Here is a 23,307-nt window from a genome sequence, read left to right on the forward strand (position 1 = left end):
GTATTAAAGAAATCGTCCGCTGTGCATTAGCTCATTTTAAGGATATTACCTGGAGTCATTCATGACATACTTTGAAAGATGTTGCATTCGAGTCGTTGAGTTCATCAAGATTAATATTAAGTCAATTATAGTTGGATGTAATATGAAATGGTATGCATGCCATCAATTTTTGATGTAAAGAAAGTTTGTCTTTTAAAAACGAATGCAATGTTTGTAAAACGTATCATATAGAGGTCAAATACCTCGCGATGTAATCAACTATTGTGAATCGTTTATAATGTATATGAACGGATCCTTTCAAAAACTTTTGACATGCAGACACGGTCGAAGTCCAGACTCACTAATGCATCCTAACGACTATCAGTTAGACATACTAATGCAAGACCTAGTTCGCTAAGACCACCGCTCTGATACCAACTGTGAAGACCCGTCCTAATCCATCCGGACGAAGTCCATATCGATTATAGACGATTCACATCAGTTGATTACATCGCGAGGTACTTGACCTCTATATGATACATTTTACAAACATTGCATTCGTTTTTGAAAAAAAAATCTTTCATTTCATCGAAATTTGACGGCATGCATATCATTTCATAATATATCTAACTATAATTGACTTAATAATAATCTTGATGAACTCAACGACTCGAATGCAACATCTTTTGAAATATGCCATGAATGACTCCAAGTAATATCTTTAAAATGAGCAAATGCACAGCGGAATGTTTCTTTCGTACCTGAGAATAAACATGCTTTCAAGTGTCAACCAAAAGGTTGGTGAGTTCATTAGTTTAACATAAAATAATCATTTCATAATTTTAATAGACCACAAGATTTCATATTTCCATTTCTCATAAACATACGTCCCATGCATAGAGACAAAAATATCATTCATATGAATTGAACACCTGGTAACCAACATTCACAATATATATATAAGAATATCCCCATCATTCCGGGATCCTCCTTCGGACATGATATAAATTTCGAAGTACTAAAGCATCCGGTACTTTGGATGGGGCTTGTTGGGCCCGATAGATCTATCTTTAGAGTTCGTGTCAATTAGGGTGTCTGTTCCCTAATTCTTAGATTACCAGACTTAATAAAAAGGGCATATTCGATTAGATAATCCAACCATAGAATGTAGTTTCGATTACTTGTGTCTATTTCGTAAAACAGTTATAAAAGCAGCGCATGTATTCTCAGTCCCAAAAATATATATTGCAAAAGCATTTAAAAAGGGATTAATGAAACTCACCTAATGTATTTTGTAGTAAAAATACATATGACGTCATTTAACAAGTGTAGGGTTGACCTCGGATTCACGAACCTATATCAATTATATATATATTAACACATATAATTGAAATCGAATGAACTTATATAACTTAAATTGTATGTTATATATATTTAATTTGAATATATATAAAATGATTAGTATTTATGTAGTTATATCAATATATATATATATATATATATATATATATATATATATATATATATATATATATATATATATATATATATATATGACTAATATCATTTTAAAAATACAAAATTTGTTATATGAAATTTTATATGATGTTAACAGGTATAATATAAAATTTTTATGTAATATTATAAATATATTTTTATAAATATTATTTGCTTGATAAAATTGTAATTTTTATAAAAATGAAACTATTAATAATAAAGATATTAATAATAATAAAAATAAGATTTATACCGTCTCGATTATCATCATCGACTCATGATCATAAATATCATCACCCGAATTAATATCAATATAACATCACAATCATCATTATCATACCATTGATCTCGTATCATCATATTTCTCCCATCACTATATCATATATTTCATTATGATCATCACCTAAACATCATTCTTTATATCCTAACCATTAATCATCGTCTTAAGATCTATTAACATCATGACCCTTTGTTTATCGTCATCCCTATACGATCATTATCATAAGTATCATTATCAAATTCATCTAATCATTTTCAATATCATGATCCTACAGTATTATCATAATCACATACCATCTTTGTTTAATACAACATGCCATCACCATCTATCATAACATCATTATTATCATAATCATAAACATCATCATCAATTATCTCGCTGTAGTAAAAGTCACAAGATAGTTCTTAGACTAACAATACAAACGGCCCAATGACTAAAACAATTCTCGGCCCAACTCTTTAAACATGCAATGGCCCTGTAATTGAAATAAATCTTACGGTCCACAGTGATTTCCTAACCCCCACAGAAAAATTCATAGCCCGATAACCTAACCATGTTAGGGTCCATGGCACGATGCTGACTCTTGAACAGGAACAGATATGAATGAATCAATCTGCAGCTATCACTTTACAGCTCATCTTCCATTATCAAATTCATAATCAAAAAGGACCGCTTACCGACAGTAATAAAATACATAATCAAGTATTATTATAAGTGTCTTCTTTTTCATAGTTTCATCATCATCATTCTTTATTTATTTTCTTCGGTTGCAGCAGTTTTAGCGAAACAGAAAAAGGATAGAGGTCTAAACAATAGCAGCACTTTATTATAAGGTGATTAGTTTGATTTGACTCGAATAGAAGTAGGGTAGCAGACGCTTGTAATGGTTTTCGGGCTGCAACCAGTAAGATCTCGAATAGGAATAGAAACATATCAATTGTAGATTGGTTGTCGTGTTGGTGAGAGCTGGAGTGAATTTGATTGTTGATCGTGGTTTACGAAGAAGAAAAACAATTAGGAAGAGGTGAGAGAGAAGAGAGAGAGTGAGATGGTTGTGCTGTGGTTTGGGTCTGCTGAACCAGAATCGTTCGAAGGAATTTAGCAGGAGTTTCATAAACAATTTTGGATGGGTTTCAATGGTTAGGGTGGTCTTGAAGATGTAGGGTTGTGTCCGATTTTATGATGAGGGTGGTGGTAGATGGTTAGTTTCAAGTGGTGATGTTCGGTTGTGGTTTGAGGTTGGTGTGCTCGATGATATTGTGAGACGAAACAGAAAATAGAATAGCATGAAACAATTCGGTTAGTGTTCATGATGATTGATTCGTTTGATGATTGCTAAAAGGTTGTGGGTCTTCCTTTAACAAAACAGAATATACAACGAGAAAGATGGAAACCGTTGGTGATCTTCATGGTGATGAACTACGGCTGTGGTGACTGTTTTGATGGTTCATGGTTACAGAAACAACGTGAAGTGGTTGCTTGGTGAAAGAGTCGATGATGGTGAAGGTGGGTTGTGTTAGTGATCGATTGACTCAGAAATCCATAAAGACTCGATGGTCTTGCCCGAAGAAGATGGTGGTTATGGTGATCTAGTGATGTGTTAATGAAGGGTGTGAGAGTGAGGTGATGTCGAGGAAGAAGAAAGATGCATAAAAGAAAAAAAATAATTGATTAATAGGTTATAAAGTTAGATATTTGAATGAGAGCAATAATGTGTCAATTATATCACGGGTCTTTGTTTGTAAAGGAGATTGTGATGTTTTTCTCTAATGCTCTCTTAAGTATAATGCATATATAGATAAAGTAGAAGGAGATCGTCACAAACACTGTATTGTACAGAAAGAAAATGAGATTATAAATAAAAAGTGATTTTTGATTGATAACAGAATTTGTTCTTTGTGAAATTGGTTGGTACGAATTTGACAATAAAAAAAATAGTGTGAAAGTTACCTTAATCAGATTTTGATTCCCATTAGTACGTATGATAAAAGATTAATAATTAATAATTATAAATATAATAATAATTATAATTCTAATAATATTAATAGTAGAATTAGTATTAATGATATTAATGTTATCAACTAATACTATTAATAATATTACTAATGATAAATATAATAAGTTGTATTATTTTCTATTAACATAACTATAATAATACTAATGTTAATAATAATAATAATAATAATATTGATAATAATAATAATAATAATAATAATAATAATAATAATAATAATAATAATAATAATAATAATAATAATAATAATAATAATAATAATAATAATTGATCGATATCCCTTAAAATTAAAATCTTACTACTAATTATAATGATATAACAAATTAGATGTATCAATTATATATATTAGATTAAATAGTACAATACTAATATTAACATTAACATTAATACGAATATTCATAATGAAAGTAAATATTAATAATATTAATATAACATTTATATTTTAACTTGTAATTGAATATATTAATATTACAATTTATTAATCAGTTAATATTTAATACTTATATATAACAACATATATTAAGTATTTATTATTTATTCCCTACAATATAATTATAATTATTTATAGAAATCATATATATATTTATATTTATTTACACACAATTGTTCGTGAATCGTCGAAAATAGTCGAGGGTTAGTTGACTGCATGAAGTAGTTCAAAGTTTTAAGACTCAATCATTACATATTTTGCTTATCGTATCGAAATCAAATAAGATTCAGGTTTAAATTTGATCGAAAATTCCCGGGTCATCACAAACGCAGACTTTACTGCAGAGGAAGACTTTACTTCCTTAGATGCCGAAGCACCTTGCTTTGTAGGATTTATTATTAAGTCCTGTTTAGATTGGATGGGCTTAGTGGTCTTTTTACCATCCGTGCGTTTAGATCTCTTGCCTATCGAAACTTGCACTTCATTTAGCGTAGGGCTTACTGTTATTATTGGATGTGATACGAAGATGGGTGAGGGTGACCTAATTGGTTCTAGGTCATGGTCCGTATCACCAATGGTAGTAGTAACTGTTTGGCGAACGATAGGTGTCGAAGTCCTAGATCTAGTTACTCATTGGGTTGGCAAAGTCTGAATCATCTCATCAGGTATATATCGAGTTCTCTTAGGAGAATGTTCGGGAGACGATTCAGATGTTGTTACTGAAGTGTCGGTGTCACTGCTCACTTCGGGTGTTGTGGAAAGGGTTGGTTCAATCCTAGTTGGACTAGGTTCCCTGATCCTCATGGGTTGAGCTTGGTGTGCTACCCTAGATCGTTTAAGGATCACCCTAAGTGGAGGATTAGCTGGCCCAGGTGATTGAACTACAGGTTCCTCTACAACCTCTGGGGCTGGAACCGCGGCAGGTTCAACTTGTTCTTGTTGTACCGGGTTCGGAAGAGGTATTCCTACAGCCTCAAAATAAGAAGGCATACGAGCGTCTTGGGGTTAAGCTAGCCTCACTAGCCAATTTGGAATCGGCGCAGTGAATTGATTATCAGATACCATCGGGGTATTCATCTTCAGCTCCACAAATCGTTTCATCTATAATCCATGTGTACCTGGTACAAATATATTTGCATTTCTGCAAGCATTTATAGCATCATGGATAAAGATACAGAAAAACCTTTCGCAAGGAATGTATGAACCCCTTGGTTTATCAACTTGAGCTTGAACCAAATCCAATATTAGTTCTGCATAGTCAGGAGTTTCTACTCTTATGAAAGAGTAGAACAACTTCAGCATTGGCACAGTCAGGCTATCAGATCCACTCCTTATCATCAACAAGCAACGGTTTATGATTGAGAAGATCACGTACCACCTTGAATGCAGATATTTCTTCTGAAACTTAGCTGGAGGAACATTGCGGGCTCCAACATAACCAAGATCAAAGACAGATGACATCATCTATTGAGTAGCAGGAAAAAAAGGAGCATTCTGCACAACAGGAAGTCTGAATATCCTCCTGAAATCAGCCTTAGTGATACTCTTCCTCCCTTGAACTCCTCTCAGTTGAAATTCAAAACGAGCTTGTGTTCCCTATGGATTTTCAGCAGTAGGTTGTGTAGCTTCCACAAACCTAATTGTTCTGTTAAGTAGCTCCAGATCTATTACAGGTACACTGACTGTAGAGTTTAGAGCAGGCTACAGAGTGTGCCTCTCTAGAATTGCAGTCCAGTAATTGTAGGGAATGTTGGTTTCAGAGTTGATGAAGTGATTGTTCGTCATTTAGCTGTATAAATAAGAAATAGAAGACCACCAGATATTTAACATTAAGCATATATCTCTATTCTTATTTGCCTTTGAAATCCTTTGTATATGTTTTATCTTTTATATTTTATGATTTTTATGGTTTTTCTAAGATATAAAAATCCTTTATTCTCAAATATGAACAAGTAATTGACAATCATGACATTCATATGATATTCATCACAATACAAATTCATCATGCAAAATCAATTATATAACACAAAGAATCAGAACAACACTTGGTCAATTTTTTTAAACACATTTCAAGCAGATTCGGTAGTCATGAAAACTTGAGATTCTGTAACCAAATAAGCTTGAGTTTTCAGATCAGAAAGATATAGAATAAACATGCTAAGTGATTGAAGATAAAAATCAGAAAGTTTCAAGGTACCAAAAGTCAGATTCGGTATCAAGAGAAGAACAGATTCGGTATCTCCAAAATTAACATAAAGTCACTCAAACATGCATATTCTATCATGTAAAATCACAACCATAATCAATTAACCACTCAATTAGAAGCAGATCAACATGTTAATCGTATAAACAAACTCGGTACTGTAGATAGAACATATTCGGTAGATACAGAATCCATCAAACAATCAATTAAGCATGTAATCAAGCTTGGTCAAATGATAGATCAATCAATATAACTCAGAGTAGACAAGAATTCATGTTAATTAACCAAATCAATTGAGTTTAATCAAAGATTAAAAGAATACGACTCAGACTCGGTATAATCAACAGAATTTCAAAATTAAGAGTCATAATCTAGTTATTTTTGATCTTTTCTGGTTGAAAAAACATTTAATTATCTCAGATCTACACGTATGTATCTAAAGCAATGATTAAAATGAAATTATACCAAAGATTTGAAGAAACAAAAGAACGGATTCAGTAGATTAGGCAGATTCGGTATGATCAGTAAGTCTCGGTAAGTAATTAAGCACAGTAAGAGAGTTGTTTGACTTTGACCCTCCTTTTATAGATACCGAAGATAAAATACCGAATGGGCCTATTTTAACGAATACAGTCCACTTTTCAAAACTTTATCAATTTAACTTCAAAATCTTGACAAATTGACTTTTCCTCTTAAAATTCATTTCAATCTTTTCATGAAAAACAATTCTGAGACAATTTTTGAAAACCTTTGAACTTACCGAATCTGTACTGTTGGATGTCAGATTCGGTATAATACTAAAAATAGCATTTATTCAGTAAAAATCAAATATTTTTTGGATTTTATCTTTTCCAATTTTTATGAATTTTCCAAAATAAGATTTGTACTTAAAAGAACTTTGAATTTGTGAACAAAGTACAAATCATCAGTGATACCAATTGTTAAAACGGGTTGCATACTGAGATGTATACAAGCCTTAGTGAATTATTTCAGATATAAAATAAAGAATTTATGAATTCACTTTTGAAAAACAATATTTTTGAGTAATTTTCTCATTTTCTCCCCCTCAAAATGTGATATACAAGAAAGTAAATCAGCCTTTTGATAAAATTACCCAGAAAACGAATTAACTCCCCCTTGAAATATGATATCAATGAGTTACCTCCCCCTTACATAACCATTGAACAATTATATCCAGGAAGTTATCATAAATCTAAAGGCTCCCCCTTAAAAGATGATATCCAAAGCATATGAAAGTAGTTGCTCCCCCTAGAAAGTATCTACTCCCCCTAAATACAAAATCCCAAGAATAAGTCCCAACAGATCTAAGGAATATCAAGCACTATACTCTACCATGCCAATCTCTTTGATCAAGAACTTTAGCCTAAGTTCATCTAAAGGCTTAGTGAACATGTCAGCTAATTGCACTTTGGTAGGCACAAAGTATAACTCTACATCCCATTTCTCTACATGGTCCTTAATGAAATGATAGCGAATATCTATGTGTTTAGTCTTAGAATGCTGGACTGGGTTGCTTGTTATTGCAATAGCACTTTGTGAATCACAGTAAATCGGGGTCTTAGAAAACTTAAAGCCATAGTCTGAAAGTTGAATTTGCATCCACAAAACTTGTGAACAACAATGAGCTGCAGCAATGTACTCAGACTCAGCTATTGATAAAGACACACAGTTCTGCATTTTGGATGACCAACCAACTAGCCTATTTCCCAACATCTGAATTGATCCAGATGTGCTTTTTCTATCAACATGGCAACCGCCATGATCCGCATCAGTGTAAGCAGTGAGATTGAAATCAGATCCATGAGGATACCAGATCCCAAGGTTAGGTGTACCTTTAAGGTACTGAAAAATCCTAACAACTGCTTTGGAATGAAATTTCTTAGGGTTTGACTGAAAGCGGGCACAGATAGTTACAGAAAGTGTAATGTCGGGTCGACTTGCAGTCAGATACATTAAAGAACCAACCATGCTTCGATAAAGTGTAACATCAAAGGGTTCCCCATTAGTATCAGCATCCAGTAAAGTCCTCATTGGGGTTGTCATTGGTTTTAAAGCAGTTATTTTAAAACATTTTAGCATATCATTGATATACTTTGTTTGACTGAGAAAAATCCCGTTTGGTAATTGTTTTACTTGTAACCCCAAAAAGAAATTTAACTGGTCAAGTATGCTCATTTTGAATTTGTTGGCCATAAGGTCACCAAATTCTTTGCATAAGGCCGGGGACGTGGAACCAAAAATAATGTCATCAACGTAAATTTGAACCAAGAGAATGTGGCCGTGGTGTTTACGGATGAATAGCGTTGTATCAATCATTCCACGAGAGAAGCCATTGTCCAGCAAATACTTTGTTAAGGTCTCGTACCATGCACGCGGTGCTTGCTTCAGACCATATAAAGCTTTCTCCAAGTAGTATACGTGATTTGGATGAATGGGATCGACAAAGCCTTCTGGTTAATCGACATAGACTTCCTCTTGAAGATGACCATTCAGAAAAGCAGTTTTGACGTCCATTTGAAACACCGTGAACTTCATGTGAGAAGCAAATGCAAGGAAAAGACGAATAGCCTCAATCCTAGCAACCGGAGCAAACGTTTCTTCATAATCAATACCCTCTTGTTGTCGATATCCCTTGGCCACAAGACGTGCCTTATTCCGAACCACAATTCCATCAGAATCCTTCTTGTTCTTAAAAATCCACTTAACCCCTATTGGTCGTTGACAAGTTGGTCTTGGAACCAATCGCCATACTTTCAACCGTTCAAATTAATTGATCTCTTCTTGCATTGCAACCACCCAGTTCAGATCTAGTAAAGCTTGAGCAACTGTTGTTGGTTCAATCTTACTAAGAAAGGCAGTATATAAACACATATTCCAAGTAGCCCTTCGAGTTGAGACTGGAGCAGATGCATCACCAATAATAAGGTCTATTGGTTGACTTTTAGTCTATCGGTTGTGTGGAAGAGGTTGTACATCAGTGGTATCCATTGAAACATCAACCGTTGTTGACGTTGAGCCTTGATCAAGCTTGATCTGATGTAACGTTATATAATGGATTCAATTGAGTATCTGGAGTAACAGCTGGATTTGTATCAATTGATGAATCTTGAATTGGTTCAAGATTATCAGTAACAGGAGGTGGTAGGGAGGATGAAGAAACAACAGGTGAATCAGTTGGTGTTGTATCTTCATCAAAAAGACTTTGTTGAGTCTCCATAGTAGTTGACTGTGACGTTGTAACCGGTACGGCTTGAACATTTGAAATCCGTTAAGGAGCATAAAGACTATCAAACAAGATATCCAGTTCCTCTGATGTAACAGTAGGAACACCCTTCGTTGAGAAAATTGAGTTTTGCACGGAAGAAGAAGTAGCCAGGTTAGGATCGGGTTTTGAACTGAGTTGTTCAAAAGCCATTCCAGAAAATTCATCGAACTTGACATTGATGCTCTCTTTAATCGTTTTTGTCCGTTTGTGATAAACCCGATAAGCAACTTTGTTCGAAGAATATCCGAGAAATATGGCTTGATCGCCATTTGGATCAAACTTTCCGAGGCTTTCAAAATCGTTAAGCACATAGCATATACAACCTAAGACACGAAAATATTTGACATTCGGGCATCTACCATATAATAACTCATATGGAGTTTTATCAAAACATTTATTAACAATGCAACGATTTTGGGTATAGCATGCAGTTGAAATGGCCTCCCCCCACATTTTTGGAGGTAGTTTGGAGTAAGCAAGCATCGTTCAAGCTGCTTCGCATAACGTACGATTACGTCGTTCGACGACTCCATTCTGTTGGGGGGTCGGAGTAGCAGAGAACTGATGTTCAATGCCTTGGTCTTTCAAATAACTATTAAGCAGGTCATTCTTAAATTCCGTCCCATTATCAGTTCGAATGCTCTTAACATGTTTGTTAAAAGAGTGTTGAGTCTTTTTAATGAACTCAATGATAATGACGGGGGTCTCTGACTTAGTTCGCAAAAGAAAAATCCATGTAAAACGAGTATAGTCATCGACAATAACAAGCACATGTTTCTTGCCACCGAGGCTAGAAATACGCATGGGTCCACATAAGTCCATATGCAATAGTTGCAAAGACGATGAAGTACTGGGGTTTTGCTTAAGTAGATGATTAGTCCGTTTCAGCTTACCCATCGCACATGATGGACACACATGATGCTTATCATAGTGAAAGGTAGGAATACCATCAACTAAGTCTTTAGAGACTAGTCGATTGATACCCTTGTAATTCAGGTGTGACATCCGATGATGCCATAACCATGAATTTTCTTTGGTAGAACGAGATGCCAAACACATGGTTGTATGTGAAGGTGCATCATGGAGGTCGATAGTGTATAGTGAAGCACAACGTTTACCAACAAGAAGATCATTTCCGTCGGTGGATTGCACTGAGCATTGTCGACATTCAAACAGAACTTTAAGATCTCCATCGCAGAATTGACTTACACTAAATAAACTGCACCCCAAACCTTCAACATATGAAACCCATTTGATTGTTATGCCATTTTGCTCAAAATCTCCATAACCCGTTATCGCTGCAATTTCATCATTTCCAAAAGTAACCGTTCCTAGGAATTTGTCAATGAAGTTGACAATAAGGATTTATCGCCCGTCATGTGTCGAGAACAACCAGAATCGATATACCAAACACAGACGTCGAAACCCTGTAAATGTGAATTTCCTAGAGTTTAGGTACCCAAAGTTTCTTGGGTCCTCTACGGTTAGTACCAACAATAAACTTTGGATCAACGACAAGATAATCACGTAAAGCATCATGCAGTTTAGACAATAAAGCATCATTTAAAACCACATTACATGAAGCATCATACGCAATATCAAGTTTTACATCGTTATCAGAAGTCTTAACATACAACTTATTCCAAGTAGATGTTTTGTTCACAGACGAAAATTGAAAAACATGAGATGATTTCCTAGGCCGACTAGCAGATTGCGTTGGTTTGGTAACCCATACAGATTTGTAATTCAAGTTTGGATTATGACCTGTGACACGAGAAACACCTTTGTTAGTTAGACGTCCAAACTCTTCAGTTGACACATGAGATGATTGATTTTGCAAAATTTCCAATTTGATTTTACGTTCTTTTGCATCATACTCACTTAAATCAGGTTTAGGACTTGTGTGTTGTGTGGACTTAATTGATGTCGTTAAAAGACTCGCTTTTGAAGTATTTTTCATTGGACTCATAGGAATCTTTTCAGTTGACACAGAACCATCGGGAGAATGAACCTTTTTGACAACAAATTGAGTTGTAGAAACAACTTTTGAACCACGATTACCAAATTGAGAACAGAAAGGATTTTTAAGAATAGTAATGGGTTTTACATCCTTAGATGTTGACATTCCCTTTCCTTTCTTAGTAATCCCACCAATACATTCAAGCACATTGGTTTCAACATTAGACGATTGCTTAAGTGTATTAGCCTGTTTCAGTTGAATTATCTTTTGTTTTAAGCTTTTAATCTCAAGACATAATTCTTCAGCAGAAACTATCACTTCACCCTCCTTAAAAGCATAGGAACATTCTTTCTTAGGCAGTGAAGGCAATTTATCACACAGAGCAAGCATTTGTTCTAATGATTGGCACTTAATTTGCAAGTCAATATTCTCCTTTTCTATTTGAGCTACTATACGATTCAAATTCTGTACAGCAGGTAAATGCAAATAATAATCGTGCAAAGGATCAAGTTGACTTTCAAAATCTATCAAAGGTTCAATGATCGGTTCAGTATGAGATTATGCTTTTTCATCTAAAGAATTTTGACCTAGAGATTCTGTCTCAAAGAAAATAGTTAGTTCATGTGCTAGGTCTTCACAGAAAACATTATCATAACATGCATGTAAAGCAGGTAGAACTGGTTTCACATCAAAAGTTGGTTCATCAAACACCTCATCTATGTTAACAATGCTAGAACTAGGTTTGTTAAACACGTCATTCTCAAGCATTAAAATGTATTTTTCTTACATGAGTGTAGGTATGTAAGCCAATCTACGTGTCGGCACATAATTAGCACATTGTAAATTCTTTTCAGTTTCAACAAGTTCCTTCAAGAAAGCAGGATTTGATTTACCCATTTTTGCATTAATTTTCTCATACATTAAGCTAATTTGATGGTATTTTTTAGATTTGCGATTAACAATAATATCATCAAAATCAGCATAAGAAGAATGCACAAAATGCGGTGGTAAACTAGCTTGAAAGTAATCAGAATGATATAATCCTGGAATCTTTTTGGAAGCTCCATCTAAGATTTTAGGATCTTCAAAACCCAACCCCCACTTTTCACCATGAATCATTTTTGGTCTATTCATGAAAATTGTTTGTTTTGAAAGTTCCATATCTATGATAGCTTTGGATTGCTCTGTTCGATAGAGTTTTTTGTCATATCGAGCAAGTTGAGCTTTCATTAGAACGGACTCTTTTGACAATGAAGAGATTTCAGTGTCTTTTTCAATTATTGCGTTTTCCAAATGAATAATTTTCGTGTTTAGCTTTGAAAGTGTGGGTTCATGTTAGTTTTTTAAATCAGAAAGATCTTTTTCTAAGAATTGATCTTTTTCTGCAAGTCGTTCAGATTTTAAATGATAATCAGTTCGTTCAACTTTAATTGGATGAATTGTCTTTTTAAGATCTTCCAACTCAGATTCCGAGGAGCTGAGTTGGACGGTCAACTTTTGCATTCCGATTGTAATTTGGATGAAGATGGTTTGGTCTCAGAAAGTTTGATTTTATCTTTTAAAACCTTGTTTTTAGATTTTAAGCCTTTGACTTCTTTTGACATTGAGACTGTAGTGACCCGAACTTTTCCATGTTTATATATATTAATTGAGATTGATATTTACATGATTAAATGTTTCCAACATGGTAAGCAATCAAACTTGTTAAGACTTGATTAATTGAAATATGTTTCATATAGACAATTGACCACCCAAGTTGACCGGTGATTCACGAACGTTAAAACTTGTAAAAACTATACAATGACATATATATGGTTATATATATAGTTAACATGTTTTTATTATAAGTATGTATCTCATTAGGTATTTTAACAATGAGTTATATACATAAAAATGAGACTATTAATTTAAGAAACTCGAAAACGATATATATAACGATTATCGTTATAACAACGTCTTACTAGGTACATATGAATCATATTAAGATATTGATACACTTGGTTAATTATGTTAAATGACAAGTAAATATATTATTAAGTGTATTAACAATGAAATACATATGTAAAAATAAGACTACTAAATTAATGATTTCGAAACGAGACATATATGTAACGATTATCGTTGTAACGACATTTAACTGTATATACATCATACTAAGATATATTATATATCATAATATCATGATAATATAATAATTTAACATCTCATTTGTTATAATAAACAATGGGTTAACAACATTCAACAAGATCGTTAACCTAAAGGTTTCAAAACAACATTTACATGTAACGACTAACGATGACTTAACGACTCAGTTAAAATGTATATACATGTAGTGTTTTAATATGTATTCATACACTTTTGAAGGACTTCAAGACACTTATCAAAATACTTCTACTTAACAAAAATGCTTACAATTACATCCTCGTTCAGTTTCATCAACAATTCTACTCGTATGCACCCGTATTCGTACTCGTACAATACACAGCTTTTAGATGTATGTACTATTGGTATATACACTCCAATGATCAGCTCTTAGCAGCCCATGTGAGTCACCTAACACATGTGGGAACCATCATTTGGCAACTAGCATGAAATATCTCATAAAATTACAAAAATATGAGTAATCATTCATGACTTATTTACATGAAAACAAAATTACATATCCTTTATATCTAATCCATACACCAACGACCAAAAACACCTACAAACACTTTCATTCTTCAATTTTCTTCATCTAATTGATCTCTCTTAAGTTCTATCTTCAAGTTCTAAGTGTTCTTCATATATTTTACAAGTTCTAGTTACATAAAATCAAGAATACTTTCAAGTTTGCTAGCTCACTTTCAATCTTGTAAGGTGATCATCCAACCTCAAGAAATCTTTGTTTCTTACAGTAGGTTATCATTCTAATACAAGGTAATAATCATATTCAAACTTTGGTTCAATTTCTATAACTATAACAATCTTATTTCAAGTGATGATCTTACTTGAACTTGTTTTCGTGTCATGATTCTGCTTCAAGAACTTCGAGCCATCCAAGGATCCGTTGAAGCTAGATCCATTTTTCTCTTTTCCAGTAGGTTTATCCAAGGAACTTAAGGTAGTAATGATGTTCATAACATCATTCGATTCATACATATAAAGCTATCTTATTCGAAGGTTTAAACTTGTAATCACTAGAACATAGTTTAGTTAATTCTAAACTTGTTCGCAAACAAAAGTTAATCCTTCTAACTTGACTTTTAAAATCAACTAAACACATGTTTTATATCTATATGATATGCTAACTTAATGATTTAAAACCTGGAAACACGAAAAACACCGTAAAACCGGATTTACGCCGTCGTAGTAACACCGCGGGCTATTTTGGGTTAGTTAATTAAAAACTATGATAAACTTTGATTTAAAAGTTGTTATTCTGAGAAGATGATTTTTATTATGAACATGAAACTATATCCAAAAATTATGGTTAAACTCATAGTGAAAGTATGTTTTCTAAAATGGTCATCTAGACGTCGTTCTTTCGACTGAAATGACTACCTTTACAAAAACGACTTGTAACTTATTTTTACGACTATAAACCTATACTTTTTCTATTTAGATTCATAAAATAGAGTTCAATATGAAACCATAGCAATTGGATTCACTCAAAACGGATTTAAAATGAAGAAGTTATGGGTAAAACAAGATTGGATAATTTTTCTCATTTTAGCTACGTGAAAATTGGTAACAAATCTATTCCAACCATAACTTAATCAACTTGTATTGTATATTATGTAATCTTGAGATACCATAGACACGTATACAATGTTTCGACCTATCATGTCGACACATCTATATATATTTCGGAACAACCATAGACACTCTATATGTGAATGTTGGAGTTAGCTATACAGGGTTGAGGTTGATTCCAAAATATATATAGTTTGAGTTGTGATCAATACTGAGATACGTATACACTGGGTCGTGGATTGATTCAATATAATATTTATCGATTTATTTCTGTACATCTAATTGTGGACAACTAGTTGTAGGTTACTAACGAGGACAGCTGACTTAATAAACTTAAAACATCAAAATATATTAAAAGTGTTGTAAATATATTTTGAACATACTTTGATATATATGTATATATTGTTATAGGTTCGTGAATCAACTAGTGGCCAAGTCTTACTTCCCGACGAAGTAAAAATCTGTGAAAGTGAGTTATAGTCCAACTTTTAAAATCTAATATTTTTGGGATGAGAATACATGCAGGTTTTATAAATGATTTACAAAATAGACACAAGTACGTGAAACTACATTCTATGGTTGAATTATCGAAATCGAATATGCCCCTTTATATTAAGTCTGGTAATCTAAGAATTAGGGAACAGACACCCTAATTGACGCGAATCCTAAAGATAGATCTATCGGGCCCAACAAGCCCCATCCAAAGTACCGGATGCTTTAGTACTTCGAAATTTATATCATATCCGAAGGGTGTCCCGGAATGATGGGGATATTATTATATATGCATCTTGTTAATTTCTGTTACCAGGTGTTCACCATATGAATGATTTTTATCTCTATGTATGGGATGTGTATTGAAATATGAAATCTTGTGGTCTATTGTTACGATTTGATATATATAGGTTAAACCTATAACTTACCAACATTTTTGTTGACGTTTAAAGCATGTTTATTCTCAGGTGAATATTAAGAGCTTCCGCTGTTGCATACTAAAATAAGGACAAGATTTGGAGTCCATGTTTGTATGATATTGTGTAAAAACTGCATTCAAGAAACTGATTTCGATGTAACATATTTGTATTGTAAACCATTATGTAATGGTCGTGTGTAAACAGGATATTTTAGATTATCATTATTTGATAATCTACGTAAAGCTTTTTAAACCTTTATTTATGAAATAAAGGTTATGGTTTGTTTTAAAAATGAATGCAGTCTTTGAAAAAAGTCTCATATAGAGGTCAAAACCTCGCAACGAAATCAATTAATATGGAACATTTTTAATCAATAAGAACGGGACATTTCAGTTGGTATCCGAGCGTTGGTCTTAGAGAACCAGAATTTTGCATTAGTGTGTCTTATCGAGTTTGTTAGGATGCATTAGTGAGTCTGGACTTCGACCGTGTTTACTTGAAAAATGATTGCTTAACAAATTTTGTTGGAAACTATATATTTTTAACATGTGAATATTATGTGATATATTAATCTCTTAACGCGTTTGATATTATGTGATAGATGTCTACCTCTAGAACAAGTCCCATTGACTCACCTAATAATAATGAAGAGTCAAATGTAAATTGGAATGATTCGTGGACTGATTCACAAGTTCCCGAAGAGGAACCGGAAGAAGAGTCGGAACCGGAAGAAGAATCGGAATCTGATGAAGAAATAGAACCGGTGGGGGAAATAATAAAACAGTTAAGTAAAATAAAATCCTCAACCAACCGACCAAGGTTAATTATGGTCAATGGTGTTTCCGCCAAGGAAGCAAAATATTGGGAGGATTACCAATTCTCCGATGAATCGGATTCCGACGAGAATTCCGATGATGTTATAGAAATTACCCCAACTGAATTTAAAAAGGCAAAAGAAAATAATAAGGGAAAGGGCATAAAAATAGAGAAATCTAATTCCAACCCCGATGAACTTTATATGTATCGTCAACCCCCGAAGTCCTTAAGTTGTAACAATGACCCGGGAACCTCTAAATCACCAGGTTTTTCTAAACCAATGTGGACAACGACGGATCGTATTAGGGGAACATCATATATCCCTAGAAACTTGGCAAAACGAACCAAAATCGAAGAAGAAGAAACGAGCGAGTCAGAATAAGATAGTTGTATTCGTGTGGTGTAATATATGTAATATAGTGTGCTTATGCTTTATGATATATGTAAAAATTGCTTGTATTAATAAGTATTTTTTTTATGAATCTAACTCTTGTCTATTTTAAAGTTTAAAAATACAAAATGGATAGACAACCCAATATTTTAAGAGACCTACCCGGAGACATGATTGGTGAAATCTTGTCTAGAGTCGGCCAGAATTCCTCGGCACAACTATTTAAGGCGAGATCAGTTTGTAAGACATTCGAAGAACGTTCCAAGAATGTCTTGGTTTATAAGAGACTTTCGTTTGAAAGATGGGGGATATCACATTGGGAAACCCATAAGTTACGATGTGTTTACTTTGATGCATATATTGCGGGGAACCCAAATGCTATTTTACGCAACGGGTTAAGAAATTATTTTGACTCAATATATCCGAATATTGGACTTCGTGATTTAGAAAAAACGGTTAACATGCAACATAAAGAAGCATGTTATGCTTACGGATTAGTAATGTTCGCTTCTCACCAAAGTGAGAACAAGAACATCGGGCTACAACTATTAAACAAAACGTTTCCACAAGTGACGGAGTCGGTAATTGGGGTAAGAAATGAGGTTTTTAGATTGTTACAGGACTGTTGGACATTACGTAACCCTCGTCCTTTTAACGAGGTTACAACACGCTGTCTTATCAACGGCCATAACGGTTATGTTCCACAAGACCAAGGATGGGAAGTAATCCTAGTAAAACCAGAATGCATGACTTGTTTCTGGACGTATGAATTACGTGTATTTATTGCCTTTGCTGAACGACTTGTGTACTAGCTAGAATTATCTTCACAACTATCTTGTATCAAAGTTATTGCGTGCTATATTTCATGCTTTATGTAAAATAAGCGGTATTGTAAGTTTGTAAAATATTGTATAAAAGTTTGAACAAGAAATATTATTATAATCAGTTTTTCATATAGAATTGTAGTAGTTGAATTGTATATTAGCTACTAAGTATGAACTTAACGGGTAGGTACTACCCGAATTTAAACTTATAAAACGCTAATATGAAGAAAAAGCTTTTATAAATGAGTTCATATTATGCTACGAAATACTATTAACTACTCTTAATATTCTGTATGATTAACTTGTTCCATTTGAATATTTTGAAGGAAATGGCACCGACTACTCGACACACCGTGAATATGAATGAAGAGGAATTCCGTACTTTTCTAGCTTCAAACATAGCCGCAGTACAGGCTGCGCTACATACCAACAATAACCTTGGATCTAGCAGTACAGGAAATCGTGTAGGATGCACCTACAAAGAATTCACTGCCTGCAAACCTTTGGAATTTGATGGAACCGAAGGACCGATCGGATTGAAACGGTGGACCGAGAAGGTCGAATCGGTGTTTGCCATAAGTAAGTGTACTGAAGAGGACAAAGTGAAGTACGCTACGCATACCTTCACAGGTTCTGCGTTAACATGGTGGAATACCTATCTAGAGCAAGTGGGACAAGACGATGCGTACGCACTACCGTGGTCAGCATTCAAGCACTTGATGAACGAGAAGTACCGTCCCAGAACCGAGGTCAATAAGCTCAAGACAGAACTTAGAGGGTTACGAACCCAAGGATTTGATATTACCACGTACGAAAGACGATTCACAGAATTGTGCCTATTGTGTCCGGGAGCATTCGAAGATGAGGAATAGAAGATCGACGCGTTTGTGAAAGGATTACCGGAAAGAATCCAAGAAGATATAAGTTCACACGAGCCTGCCTCTATACAACAGGCATGTAGAATGGCTCACAAACTAGTGAACCAGATTGAAGAAAGAATTAAAGAACAGACTGCTGAAGAGGCCAATGTGAAGCAAGTCAAAAGAAAGTGGAAGGAAAACGGTGATAAGAATCACCAATACAACAACAACAGCAATTACAACAATAATCGCAACAATTATCCCAACAATCGCAACATCAATCGCAACTATAACAAACGGCCCAACAACAACAACAACAACAACAACAACAACAACAACAACAACAACAACAACAACAGCAACTACAACAATCATCCCAACAACAATAATAACCGCAACAACAACAACAATCAGAAGCAGCTATGCCAAAGGTGTGACAAGTATCACTCGGGGTTCTGCACCAAATTTTGCAACAAGTGTAAAAGAAATGGTCATAGCGCGGTGAAGTGTGAGGTATACGTACCAGGGGTTAATAGAACGAAAGGAACAAATGGTGTCGGAACGAGTAATGGCGGAGCAAGTAGTGTCGGAGCAAGTTATGCCAATGTAGTTTGTTATAAATGTGGAAAACCGGGCCACATTATTAGAAATTGCCCGAACCAGGAGAACACGAATGGACAAGGCCGCGGAAGAGTTTTCAATATTAATGCGGTAGAGGCACAGGAAGACCCGGAGCTTGTTACGGGTACGTTTCTTATTGACAATAAATCTGCTTACGTTTTATTTGATTCGGGTGCGGATAGAAGCTATATGAGTAGAGATTTTTGTGCTAAATTAAGTTGTCCATTGACGCCTTTGGATAGTAAATTTTTACTCGAATTAGCAAATGGTAAATTAATTTCAGCAGATAATATATGTCGGAATCGAGAAATTAAACTGGTTAGCGAAACATTTAAGATTGATTTGATACCAGTAGAGTTAGGGAGTTTTGATGTGATAATCGGTATGGACTGGTTGAAAGAAGTGAAAGCAGAGATCGTCTGTTACAAAAATGCAATTCGCATTATACGAGAAAAAGGAAAACCCTTAATGGTGTACGGAGAAAAGGGCAATACGAAGCTACATCTTATTAGTAATTTGAAGGCACAAAAACTAATAAGAAAAGGTTGCTATGCTGTTCTAGCACACGTCGAGAAAGTAAAAACTGAAGAAAAGAGCATCAATGATGTTCCCATTGCAAAAGAATTTCCTGATGTATTTCCGAAAGAATTACCGGGATTACCCCCACATCGATCCGTTGAATTTCAAATAGATCTTGTACCAGGAGCTGCACCAATAGCTCGTGCTCCTTACAGACTCGCACCCAGCGAGATGAAAGAACTGCAAAGCCAATTACAAGAACTTTTAAAGCGTGGTTTCATTCGACCAAGAACATCACCGTGGGGAGCTCCTGTTTTGTTTGTCAAGAAGAAAGATGGTACATTCAGGTTGTGTATCGACTACCGAGAGTTGAACAAACTTACCATCAAGAACCGCTACCCACTACCGAGAATCGACGACTTATTTGATCAACTACAAGGCTCGTCTGTTTATTCAAAGATTGACTTACGTTCCGGGTATCATCAAATGCGGGTGAAAGAAGATGATATTCCAAAGACTGCTTTCAAAACACGTTACGGTCATTACGAGTTTATGGTCATGCCGTTTGGTTTAACTAATGCACCAGCTGTGTTCATGGACCTTATGAACCGAGTGTGTGGACCATACCTTGACATGTTTGTCATTGTTTTCATTGATGACATACTTATTTACTCAAAGAATGACCAAGAACACGGTGAACATTTGAGAAAGGTGTTAGAAGTATTGAGGAAGGAAGAATTGTACGCTAAGTTTTTAAAGTGTGCATTTTGGTTGGAAGAAGTTCAATTCCTCAGTCACATAGTGAACAAAGAAGGTATTAAGGTGGATCCGGCAAAGATAGAAACTGTTGAAAAGTGGGAAACCCCGAAAACTCCGAAACACATACGCCAGTTTTTAGTACTAGCTGGTTACTACAGAAGGTTCATCCAAGACTTTTCCAGAATAGCAAAACCCTTGACTGCATTAACGCATAAAGGGAAGAAATTTGAATGAAATGATGAACAAGAGAAAGCGTTTCAGTTATTGAAGAAAAAGCTAACTACGGCACCTATATTGTCATTGCCTGAAGGGAATGATGATTTTGTGATTTATTGTGACGCATCAAAGCAAGGTCTCGGTTGTGTATTAATGCAACGAACGAAGGTGATTGCTTATGCGTCTAGACAATTGAAGATTCACGAACAAAATTATACGACGTATGATTTGGAATTAGGCGCGGTTGTTTTTGCATTAAAGACTTGGAGGCACTACTTATATGGGGTCAAAAGTATTATATATACTGACCACAAAAGTCTTCAACACATATTTAATCAGAAACAACTGAATATGAGGCAGCGTAGGTGGATTGAATTATTGAATGATTACGACTTTGAGATTCGTTACCACCCGGGGAAGGCAAATGTGGTAGCCGATGCCTTGAGCAGGAAGGATAGAGAACCCATTCGAGTAAAATCTATGAATATAATGATTCATAATAACCTTACTACTCAAATAAAGGAGGCGCAACAAGGAGTTTTAAAAGAGGGAAATTTAAAGGATGAAATACCCAAAGGATCGGAGAAGCATCTTAATATTCGGGAAGACGGAACCCGGTATAGGGCTGAAAGGATTTGGGTACCAAAATTTGGAGATATGAGAGAAATGGTACTTAGAGAAGCTCATAAAACCTGATACTCAATACATCCTGGAACGGGGAAGATGTACAAGGATCTCAAGAAACATTTTTGGTGGCCGGGTATGAAAGCCGATGTTGCTAAATACGCAGGAGAATGTTTGACGTGTTCTAAGGTCAAAGCTGAGCATCAGAAACCATCAGGTCTACTTCAACAACCCGAAATCCCGGAATGGAAATGGGAAAACATTACCATGGATTTCATCACTAAATTGCCAAGGACTGCAAGTGGTTTTGATACTATTTGGGTAATAGTTGATCGTCTCACCAAATCAGCACACTTCCTGCCAATAAGAGAAGATGACAAGATGGAGAAGTTAGCACGACTGTATTTGAAGGAAGTCGTCTCCAGACATGAAATACCAATCTCTATTATCTCTGATAGGGATGGCAGATTTATTTCAAGATTCTGGCAGACATTACAGCAAGCATTAGGAACTCGTCTAGACATGAGTACTGCCTATCATCCACAAACTGATGGACAGAGCGAAAGGACGATACAAACGCTTGAAGACATGCTACGAGCATTTGTTATTGATTTAGAAAACAGTTGGGATCGACATCTACCGTTAGCAGAATTTTCCTACAACAACAGCTACCATTCAAGCATTGAGATGGCGCCGTTTGAAGCACTTTATGGTAGAAAGTGCATGTCTCCGATTTGTTGGAGTGAAGTGGGGGATAGACAGATTACGGGTCCGGAGATTATACAAGAAACTACCGAGAAGGTCATCCAAATTCAACAACGGTTGAAAACCGCCCAAAGTCGACAAAAGAGCTACGCTGACATTAAAAGAAAAGATATAGAATTTGAAATTGGAGAGATGGTCATGCTTAAAGTTGCACCTTGGAAAGGCGTTGTTCGATTTGGTAAATGAGGGAAATTAAATCCAAGGTATATTGGACCATTCAAGATTATTGATCGTGTCGGACCAGTAGCTTACCGACTTGAGTTACCTCAACAACTCGCGGCTGTACATAACACTTTCCACGTCTCGAATTTGAAGAAATGTTTTTCTAAAGAAGATCTCACTATTCCGTTAGATGAAATCCAAATCAACAAAAAACTTCAATTCATCGAAGAACCCGTCGAAATAATGGATCGTGAGGTTAAAAGACTTAAGCAAAACAAGATACCAATTGTTAAGGTTCGATGGAATGCTCGTAGAGGACCCGAGTTTACCTGGGAGCGTGAAGATCAGATGAAGAAGAAATACCCGCATCTATTTCCAGAAGATTCGTCAACACCTTCAACAGCTTAAAATTTCGGGACGAAATTTATTTAACGGGTAGGTACTGTAGTGACCCGAAC

Source organism: Rutidosis leptorrhynchoides, chromosome 1 (assembly GCF_046630445.1).
Source record: "Rutidosis leptorrhynchoides isolate AG116_Rl617_1_P2 chromosome 1, CSIRO_AGI_Rlap_v1, whole genome shotgun sequence".
In the NCBI taxonomy this organism is placed as follows: domain Eukaryota; kingdom Viridiplantae; phylum Streptophyta; class Magnoliopsida; order Asterales; family Asteraceae; genus Rutidosis; species Rutidosis leptorrhynchoides.